The following is an 11,274-nucleotide window of genomic DNA, read 5'->3' on the forward strand; positions in this document are numbered from 1 at the left end:
CACTCTCCACAAAAAAAGTGGCATTTCTTTTTCTCTGCATGTTTCAGGTGGTGTCTGCTGAGCATTAATCTCTTCAGGGGATATGCCTGAATGAGCACAAGCAAAGCTTTGGTGAGGATCTTTCTCCAGTAGCAGAGAGGACTGTTTTCTGGAGCATAGCCAATGGCTTAGAGCTGTAAATACTTGAGCAGCTTTGTTCCTCCTCCAGGGAGCTGACTAACAAAGATAAGAGTTGGCCCAACATCCAGGATTAACCATATTATTGCTCTAGCTCCCCTGAGGTTATGGTGGTTAAAGGATGTGGATGAGACCTGTTTAGCTTGACATGATCAAGCCATTCCTATTTTCTTCTTCCCCAAGACCAAAGTTTGCCAAAGCCACTCTTTATACCCTTTATGCCTGAGTGTCACTATAATAACACAAAATAAATCAGCCCAGTGAATACCTTCCTCAAGTGGTGAAAAAAGCAGCCAGTGATGCCTCATAGGAGCAGAAACCTTCCGCTCAGGACTAACTCTGAAACCTAATAAACCATCACCCAAACTACATCACAGGCCTTGCCCAATTTCTAGCAACCACAGCAGTCAAAATTTCCCTGTGCAACAATATCACAGCTGTTTGAGATTGCAAATCCTGCAGCCCGTTGGAAACTAAAAATGATGGAGCTGGGAACAATAAACTGAATTTGAACTTTCAATTAAAGAAATGCAGAGGGGATGGCTATGATTTAATTCAGATTTAATTCAATCCAAACTTCTCCCTTTCAAAGTTTGTTGTTTGTTTTGTTTTGTTTTGTTTTTCCCCCCAGCTGCTGCAGACTCTCCCATCCCCTGCTGTGCAAGCTGCAGAATAAACCTTGCTGCCAAATTTAGGTCAAGCTTGCTAGGGAATACAGGGCCTTTGCTATTATTAAATGAATATGGTTAGCATGAAGACCACATTGCAAAGGCTAGAGTGGATGCTTTAATGCCAGCACTCGGCTCTTCTTGCACCTGAGGGACCTGTGAGTGGTGGAGGGGAAACAGGAGAAGGGCTTGTGAGGCTCAGGCCAGGCAGGGAGTGGGGAAGGTGGCTCAGTGCTCCTGCTGTGGTACAGCCCAGGCAATCCCTTTCTTCTTGCTTCATTCAACACAGCCTACGAGCAGCGAGAGGGCTGCTGGCAGCGCTGCAATGCACGGAGCAGGTTGTACCCTGCAAATCATCCCACCGAGGAAGGCAGAGAAGGGCCGGCTAATGCCTCACAGAGGAGCTCTTGGCTGCTGTAACGTAACCCAGGAGCTGCAGGGCTCCTTGGAGCAGATTGTAGTCTGGTGATTGCAGAAACACATCTTGGAGCAACCCATTCCTGCTGCCCCACTCTGCGTGGGTTAGCACAGGGTCCATATAGTCAGAACCAACTATTCTTAAAAAAAAATAAAAATCATATGCATACCCTTTCTTGTAAGAAAACCTCCCCATCCTCAGCAGCTATCCCTTCCTTGCTTCCACTTATTCCTCACAGGGTATAAAGACCCTTCCCAGCTGCTCACTAGACAAAAGCACTCATATAACTTCTGCCCTGAGCCCCCACCCTGGTTTGCTCTGAGCCCCTGGGTTGCCAGCTGTAGCAGACTGCTTGGAGAAAAGCAAGTACCAAAGGCTGGAGGGGAATAATCTCATGGGCACAGCTCATCCTGCAATAACAGGTCCTGTAGTAACTGGTCCCACTGCAGGCAGCTGGGGGCCAGGAGGGAGAGGAGTGAGGCCCAGTTCACCAGGAATGGCATCATCCTGATGCCCCCAGCACTGCCAGCCAAGCCCTTTGTTACATACTGCAAGCTGAGCTCTGCATTTCCCAGCACATGGGTCCCCAGTGCTCATTTTGTGTTAATGGGGCTGCTGTGACTCTGATTGCTTGATAAATGCAGTTGAAGCCTCTGGCTTACCCTGGCATTACTACATGGACCTAGTGACAGGAGTTAATGGTAGCTGAAGCACAGCTGTGGTGCCTCCTGGCCTTGCTGCAGCACATGGGACTCCCAGGCAGTCAGTGCCATGCTCTGGGTTGCTCCCGTGCTGCTGCCTCCAATCTAGGCAAATGCTCTGCTGTGCAGCCCTTCTGTATCCTGCCAGCTCATGCAGTCCTTTAACCTGCACCTTTCTGGTTGTGCAGAATCTTCTCCTCACTCATGCACTCGAAGGAGGCTCTTTAATGCATTTCTGCTTTATTACTTGTCCTTTTCAATTTGCCTCTAGCCAGTTGCACTGTGTGAGGCCAAACTCTCCTGCACCAATCACCAGTGACACTGTGTTGTTGCAGACAATTAGGCAAAGAAGCCACTAAAAGGATTTTCCAGGTAAGGTAACATCTCAAAAGCCATCTGTAAAACAGAAGACTGCGGCATCACAGGGTTATTGCATCAGGCATCAGTGAGTGGAGGTATGTGATTGCAGGGCCCGTGGGTTTGGGAAAGTGCTTGTTCTCCAGCATCCCAAGGGACTACTGGCAGGATCAGGAGCATTACTCTGCAGCAGGATCATTTGAGCGCAGAATTTGTTCGTCATCAAGATGAGCAGCAACCTTAAAATAAGGCATGAAAGTCCAGATCTCTGCAGAGAAGGGGCTGGTCTAGGGCTGGAGGTGCAGAGCGATCCCCTGCTGATGTGGAGCCAGGCTGGTTGTAGGGTGGTTGATCACCTCTCAGGGTGGGAGATCACTACTCAGGGAGTACTCTGTGATAGATAACCAGTGACAGCCACAGGGCCATGGCTCTGGCAACTAGTATTGTTCCTCCTTTTAATTGTGAGCTCTTTTGTTTGAAGCAAATAAAGCCCACAGATGAAATTATATTAGCTAAAATTGAGTGCATCCCACACTGAGGATATCCAGGATGGACATGCCATCTGGAATGAGCCTTTTCATCTGTTTTATTAAACAACTGTTACAGATTTGGAGACCCCATGGTTTTCCACAGTCTCAAAAATCTCCCCCAGTGAACCTGTTCAGCCTCAGAGTACTTATGCTACCCACCACCCCTCTGCCCTCCCATCCGAAGTGAAGAAGAGTGAGTGCTCACCATTGCTGAGTGAGCAAAGAAAGGTTTCCTTTTTAAGGTGGGACAGCCTGGCACCCCTGGTAATGAGTTTGTGAGGGCAGTGGTTAATAGCTCTATATCATGTAAGAGCATTGAAAGGGGCTGCAGCTCAGCACCCACTAACAAGCTCCACAATGCTAAAACCAGCCCTGTATGACACCTCTGTCGGCTCCCCACAGTGTGTGGGGGTGTTTGATCCCTGCTGGCCCCTGCTGCAGACCAGGCAGCACCCCTGGGGGATGAGGAAAGTGAGCCCAAGGCTTGCGACTGTGCAGTGGAGGAAGCTGGGGCAAAGCTGCCTTAGGGGCGAGGGGGGAAAGAAGGCAAAGCAGGCTGAAGCCCCCTTCTGAGAGCACAGTGGTGCCCCATTGGGTTACCCTACATCCCCAACACACAATGCCACTTGGGCCAGTGCTGACTGCAGCCTTTGTCAGCAGCTTGTGCTCCTCCAGGAACATCTGATGCTTTTCTAATCAAGGGGCACATGCTAAGAAGAAATAAAAGTCTGTTGGACTATTCTTGCAGAGATCCTGTAGCACCAGAGCACATGTGGCCCAAAGCAGGTTCAACATCGAGCAGGATAGAGCTGGTGCCCAATCATGCTGGCTCCATCTTATACCACCCCCAGGCAGAGCAGGCTGTTGCTGCTGCTCCCATGGACAGCTGGTCCTTTGCTGTCACATCAGCCATGGCCATGCTGCCACATCCCCATCCCCAGCAGGCAGTCACACTGCATGCTCCCATCTGTGTTACTGATCCAAAGCTCATCACCTACAGCCTCCTGTCCCTGGGAAGGGTGAGGCTGATAAACTTTTGCAGTAGGGATGTTTTGGGATTTTGTAGGGAAAGCAAGGCTGGAAGAGCCAGAAAGAGAGCATAAGTGTGTCTTTTCCTTTTGGCTTCCACCAGGATATTTCTTCCCTACCCTTTTGGCTGGATTTGGCCATCTGATGGAACAATGGCCCAGCAAGCAATAAAAAAGAAAAAAGTGGGAGAGGAAGGAGGCAGGACACAGCCCCTGAACTGAAAAACTGTTTCCCCCACTCTTTCTGCCTTGCAGGGCTGGCACCATCCCCTCCCAGGATGGCCCAGGGTCTTCATTTCACTCTCAAAGCACCTGCAGCAGCCCAGCTTGCAGAATTCCCCACCTTTATGGAAACCTCCTCTTTTATTTTTTTTTTCTTTTAATTTCATTTTTATAGAGGCCTTTGAAGATGCTTGTTGCCATGGAAACATGCTTTAAAGGGTGCCTTTTCCCTTCCCTTCATCTTGAGAGCTTCTGTTGCCATAACAGCCACATCCGACTCCTCCCTTCACTTCACTGGCTACCCTGCTATGGGATGAAGAGGGGTTCTGCCTTTGGGGTCCCTGAATTCCTTGAGGTCAGGGCCAGAGGAGGTACCTGTGCTCCTGCAGGTGGTTGGTCTCTCTCTTTGTGCCCATATATGTGGGGTGTGGCAGAGGCAGCCCACTAGAAGAGCATCTCAGGGCCACACTGCTGCCTGCAAGCCCCTTGCTTACACATCAGAGGAGCTCTGCCCTCACCCCTGGCCCTCAAGCCCCACGGTGATAACACCAAGTGGTTTTCTGCACCATTTATCCTAAAGCCCTTGGCACAACTATTCCCCCACAGCTCAGCAGGCAGCATCGTGGCTGAGCTCAGAGGAACATCTGCAATTAGGGTGGGCTTTGATCTCTGAAGCACCCAGTGTTGGGTAGATGGGGGTGTTTTCTGGTTCCCACAGAGGACAGGGTTCTTCATCTCAGTGCCAGCCTTCTCTGGGCAGTGGTACAGGTAGGTGGGACACACTTGCTCCATAAGCACCCATCTCCAGGGCACCCTAGCCCATGACACCTGGCCAGGAGGGTCGCATAGGTGGTCACTGGCTGCTGCATCCCATGACAGCCCTGCTCCTCTGCTGCTCAGCCCTGCTCATCATCCCTGTTCATCATGCTGCTGCGAGCAAGCCACAGCAACTAACCTGTTTCTTTCCCATTTATTTTGCAGCCAGCAGCTGCTGTGGCCACAGCTCCTGTTTCCTCCCCAGCAGCTGAGCAGCCTTGGAGTACACTTTGAATCCTGCGCTGGAAGTCATGGGGATGTGAGCTGGCAAGTCCAAGCTGACCAGCGGTGGCTTGAGACAGCAAAGTGAGTGATATTGTCCCTTGGGTGGGTGGCCCCAGGCAGGAGTGGGGTCATAGGGAAGAGGCTGTCAAGTGACAGAAAGCAGGACGTGGACCACATCTAGCTGTGCTGCACTCCTCTGTCCCACTGTGCCTTCAGCTAGCCAGGTCTGTGGCCACCCTCAGCTCTGAGGAGCCAAATTTCTGCCTTGGCAGCCAATGTCAGCAAAGCCAGTTCCAATGCTGGACATGGCACAGCCCACACCGTCGTGGTGTGGAGCCACAGTGAATGACAGAGGTGCAGCAAACAAGTGCTCAGAACCCTTCCTGCCTCCTTGCAAGCCCTTTCCCAGAACATCACTGCAGCAAAACAGAACATGTCTCCCATCCCCCTGGGTTTTCTGCTTCCCCACCGGCCGCTGCAGAGCCAAGACTAGCTGAGAGCACATTTCTGGCTGCCATCATCTCAGTTAATGCAGCCCTGCTTGCTTTAGCAATTGCCTGCCAGTGTCTCACAGCCCACTTCCAGCTGGAGATCTCCTGCCAGCATTTACAGCTGACAAGCAGAAGTGGGGAGCGGACATGGAGGGCACCTTCATTCAGCCTTGCTTGGATCCTGGGTGCCCTAAGGGCTGGATTCCCTCTTTGCCAGAGACACCTGGATGCCCAGAACAGGCACCCAGGACCAGAATGGGGACCAGCTGGCTACTGGAGAGTTGAAGGCAAGTGCATTAGCCAGTGGCTAATGGCTCCAACGAGCAAAGACATCCTGGCCAAAGAAGGGTGGCAAAGATCTTGGCACAGGCACATCCTCTGTTGCTGTCCCCCGTATTCGTGGTGAAGTTCCCCATCAGGAAAGGATGTCAGTAAGAGCAGTGCTATGGTCCCTTACAGCCACCAAGTGCTGGCTGGCAGGTGACAGCCTTAGCCAGCTACCAGGAACAACACAGCATCCTCAGGAAAGGGCACAGAGGCCACACTGGCTTCTTCTGCACTGGCACTGCAACTCCAAATCTCCCAGAGGCACCAGCCTGAAAAGAGGAGAGGAAAAAACTTTTCTCCTGAATCAGGGCAAAAAAGCTTAGGAGATTGCAGGGTTTTTTTCTTAAATATGATTTTTTAAGCCAGAGGAGAAAGCATTCTTTTTATTTACTTGCTGCTTTCTGAGCTTTTAGGGTGCACGAGGGTCAGGTTTTCAAAGCATTCCTCCAGGCAGTGAGGGATAGAACCTTATTTAAATGTGAAATGAGGTGGGAGAGAGAGAAAGCAAGCCAAAGATCTGCCACAGGAAGCTCAGTTTACAGTAGCAACAGCAAGTCCTGAGAAAGGCACAGAACTTGGGGTACACATGTAAGACCTCAGCTCTGGCCAGATTCATCCTTTGCAGCTCTCCAGCTTGCTATGAGCCTCATGGCCTTGTCCTAAAATCCTCAGATTTTTCTGAATATCTCCTACTACCTTCCTTCCCCGCCATGGCTTGCTGCGTGTGGCACTTTGCGGGCTGCAGCACACTAAGCCTGTTCCAAAAATTCTGCCTCTCCTGGCGCTCAGCTCTCCAGCAGCCAGAAGCTGAAGCAGTCACACCAAATAGAGCTACAGAGACAAACATTATTCCAGGAGAGGGAGAAACATCACCACCGTTCTCCAGAGGGCAGCAGCAGAGGAGATTGAAACAGCCACAATGCACTTTCCTCAAGATGTTGAAAACTGTTACCTAGCTTTACTTCTAAACCCATTAGAGGTTTTACACAGCATTAGTATTTGCTCTGCACTGTAGTAAGGCCTCACCACGCCTAACTTAAATCAGCACAGTTCCCTCTTTGGCTGTGCACAGAAGAGGGTCAAACAAAACACCTCTGTTGCTAAAAATCAGAGCTCTTTATTGCTGCCCAAGTCCTACAATTTTGCTCACTTCCATGACCAGGAAAATTTAAATAAGAGCTTTGCAGAGCCTGCAACTCCCAGGATGCCCCTGTGCCGTGGCATTTCATGGCCCTGGAGCCAGCCTGCAGGCTGGGGAACAGCTGAGAGCAGGCTGAAGATGTGCTGTCCTACTCCCTTTGCCAGGGAGGGAATGGGCTTTAAGAAGCATCTGTACTTTCACCAAAAGCTGTCACAGGAGCAATAGCTCTTTGCCAATCAACTCTTCTTGGCCTTAGGAGGATGGTGGTCCTGGTAGTATGCATTTGGGGTGGAGGTTAGTGGGTGATGGGGCTGAGCATGGCCCTGCAAGCAGCCATGCTCTCCTCAGCTCTGTCCTGGCCCACTGGTGAGCAGAGAAGCTCTATGCCTGGCTCTGGGGATGGGGTATCCCCACTGTAGCAGTCATGGACACTGCAGAAAGCCACTTCAGGGACAGTGCAGGCAGCCTTTGTCCTCATGGTGAGTGCCAGCTCCCACCAGCCCAGATGTCCTGGCCACCCATGACACAGGCACTTGTGCCAGCCTGTGACCTGGTCATGCCCTGGGGACAGACCATGCTGTGAGGTCATCTTTAACCTCTCTGTGTTTGGAGCAGTGTGGTTATTGAGTGACTGGTGTGCTCTGCCCCAGAAGAAGCTGGAGGCAGCACTGGCTGCAGGGTTCCTGGGCAGCAGTTTTCCCTGGGAGAGGCAGCAGCAGGATCCTTTCAGATGGCAGCCCCCCCTGTGTCTCCAGGCAGGAGCACCTGCCAAGTGTGACAGCCCAAGGGGTGCTGTGTGTGTTTTCTAAGATATGTGAGTACCCCTCTGCTTGCACAAGTCAGAGGTGCAGCAGCTGAGCTTCCCACAGCAGTGTTTGGCTGTAAGCCCCACAAGACCAGTTTACATGAGCACTTGGGTGCTTTCCAACCAACAGCACCACCTGCCTTGTCCCTACCCCTCGCATGTCAAGAAGCTAGACCTAAGAGAGAGATGTTGGTTTCATCTGTCTCCAAGGGGTTGATGCTTACAGCTGCCAGTTTTGTATAAGATGGTCCTCCATGTTTTGGGTACTGGGGTTGTAGTGGGAGACAGCAGGGGACCAACCATTGCTGCTCTCACAGTGCAGAAAGGCAAGGTGTCCGGCTGGGCTGTCAAGCTGCATGTGGCTGCAGCAGCAACCATGCCAGAGTCAGCTGGGACTCCAAAGAGGCTCATCTCCTGCTCTGGTGACCTCTTGACCAAGCACTGACTGGGTCTTGGTGCCTCTGCCTAGGAAGGCAGCTACCCTGGCTTGGGAGGAGGGCCCGGCAGTGATTCATGTGCCTTGCCAGCCTTGCTGGGCTGGCTGCTGAGTGTGCGATTGCATCTGACAGGCCTGTGCTGGCACCAGATTGATGTCCTTTTTGTTCCTGATAAGGATCCGAAGTCTCCTCTGGGTTCCAGCAGCAATTCTTTTATCCTTCCTGATTGTGGCATCCGCGCTCCCGGAGTCCCTGGAGACGCATCAATCGCGGAGCTGCAGGCGCTGCGGCTGCTATCGGCAAAGATGATGGAAAAGCTACAGGAACAGCTGTCATTTCTCCCTGTTTGCGTTTTGTTCTCGTGCTATCAGCAGGACGTTTTCTGCCAGACACCTATCAATCTGCCTCAGCATAGCCCAGCCTTGTCTGTGTGCCTGCCCTTGCCAGAGCCTGCCTGCAGCCTGAGCCTGCCTGTGGCCGGCCCGCGGCAGTGCCTCCTCCCTGGCCGTGTCGGGGCAGGAGGGGGCCGGCACAAGACTCTGTCCTGAGGCTGAGGGACACACAAGGTGTTGGGGTGCAGCCGGGGACCTCTGTGCTTGTGCTGACCCCTCACCAGCCCTCTCACGGTGTTTGGTCCTCTCTTCCGTAGGGCTTGGTTTCAGCAGCACCCCTGCTTTGGGGCAGCTGAGGTGTGACTTGCAGGCTCCAGGAGATGAGGGGGAGAAGGGCACGGGTGTCTGACAGCAAGGAAATCCATCCCAGCCCCTGGGGGAGGAGGAGCAGAGGGGTGCAGCAGCTGGTAGCATGGCAGCCTAAGTGGCAGGTGGATGGCAGCACCAAAATGAGATCTGCAGAGGCCAGTGTTGGGACTGGGATTTAGGGTTACACTAGGGGTCAACCCATCCACCCTCCACCATGTTGAGGTTCCCCTGGAGTGCTGCCCTGGGAGGAGCTGCAGTCCCAAAAAGGATGAGCCAGACCCATCCCGTTGCATCAGTGCTCACAGCACCAGGAGGAGGTGGTTACAGGGACATTAGTGGCAGGGGACACCTCTTTTAGCTCCATGTAATGAAGCAGAATACCTCAGACAAAAAAAGCTAGGTTTGATTTGCCTTGTACTTCCTCAAATTCTTTTGAATTTTGGATGGCTTCTGGGAGTACTCATGATTCAGATATTAGTAAGCCTGGGCAACAAGATGTTCAAGTACATTTAATGTTAAAAGGAAGCTTCTAGAGCCCCATGGAACAAAGAGGACTGTGGGGTCTACAATGCCCCCAGCCCCTCCTGTGCTCTGCTTCTGGCATCACCTGCCTCCAGGCCAGCAAAGGCAGCAGATCCAAGGCCTCAGTTTTCAGCATTTAGCTCACTCTCCTCCATGATGGCTAGAGACAAGATAAAGACAGGCACTGAGTCCCATGTAATGCCACTCTCTATCCATCACAGAGCTCACAGTCCATATCCTGCTTCATTACTTAAAACCCTCAGGGCAAGACAACCAGTTGCCCTGCTCCTACCCTCTATAGGAATCAGCACTGAAACCAAGCACCTGCAGAAACCCAAGTCCCCTCTCCCAGGTGGCCAGGGAAGGTCACTGACCTCCTGCTGCTCCCTGCAAATGGCCAGAGGCAGATGTAGTGCCTGTCCCAGAGCCAGCAGGCACTGGCCAGCCAGGACCAGTACAGTTACCCTTTACCCTCTGCCATGTCCTACTGGTGCTTTCATGTCCTCCTGCGCTGGGCTGTCCTCTCCACATGGGAATGCCTCCCTCCCTCTCCCCAGTCTTGACTGTTCTCTTTGCCATCAGTGTCTGTCACCAGCCCCTTGCTGTCATGTCCCTCACCAGCTGTGCCAAAGATCAGGCCCCAGGAATCCCACTGCTCTTCCAGCAGTTCAGAGCAGATGCCCCATTTCCTTCTGCAAGGCTGGAAACACCTGACATGATAAACGTTTGCTTGCAGACATCTGTGGGGTTTTTATGGTATCTTCAGTGTCTAATTGCTGTTAATAGGGCTGTCAAGTGCAACGGCATAATGGTAATGTTAGTGCCACCACAGAGCAGCTGGGAGCATGTTGACACCCTATCTGGATGACCCTGCACCTTCAGATGGACCTGCGGCAGCTCCTTGTTTCACTCTGGAGGATGTCCCAGTGTTTGGGCTGGCAGGTGCTGTCTGGCACATCAATGCTGGGGCATTCACCTCTTTGCTCTGGGTTTGGTTGGAGTATCTTCAGGCAGATGTGAAATGTCACAGACATCAGCTGGGAGAGCACTATTCTTAAGACATGTTGTTTCTTTCTCTTTGTAAAAAAACAATGTTTTTTTAAAAATTATTATTATTTTTCCAAGCTTCATTTAACTTAAATGAGTGACATTTGCTGCTTTTGGTGGAAAACCTCAGTTTTCTGCCTCACTTGGGCTGGGATTGCAGACTGCTGCAATGGCCCCTAGCTTTTCTTCCCCAGGCTAAAGGACCTTCTGTCAAAGCCGGGAACTGATTGCCCTGCCAGGTACCATTTTGGAAAGCTTCTCCTGGCTGCCTGTGGGGGAGTGATCAAGCTGCCCCAGTGTAGCAGGCTCTTCAGCTGCAGCCTGTTCTCCTGGCTGCCTGGAGTCCAGTTCCATGTTAACCTGACTCCCTGGTGGAGCTTTCTCATCCAAACCTGTGCTACAGCGGTGCTAATTAAACAAATATATCTCAATTCCAATGAAAATCTACATGTAAATCCATGTGATGCTTCACAGCAGGCTGCATTTTAGCAGTCAGCTCTGCAGTCTCTTATGTGTCATCAGAGAGTGGTCAGCTGCATGGTCAGTGAACCTTAATAGGGGCTGAAGCCCTCCTGCTTGGGAGACAGCTCTCTTGCTGTCTTCACACCCTGCCAAACCCAGCTTTTCCTCCTAGCCTCCCTCCACAGGACTGTGTGCCAGG

The sequence above is a fragment of the Apus apus genome, chromosome 5 (genome assembly GCF_020740795.1).
Source record: "Apus apus isolate bApuApu2 chromosome 5, bApuApu2.pri.cur, whole genome shotgun sequence".
Taxonomy (NCBI): Eukaryota; Metazoa; Chordata; class Aves; order Apodiformes; family Apodidae; genus Apus; species Apus apus.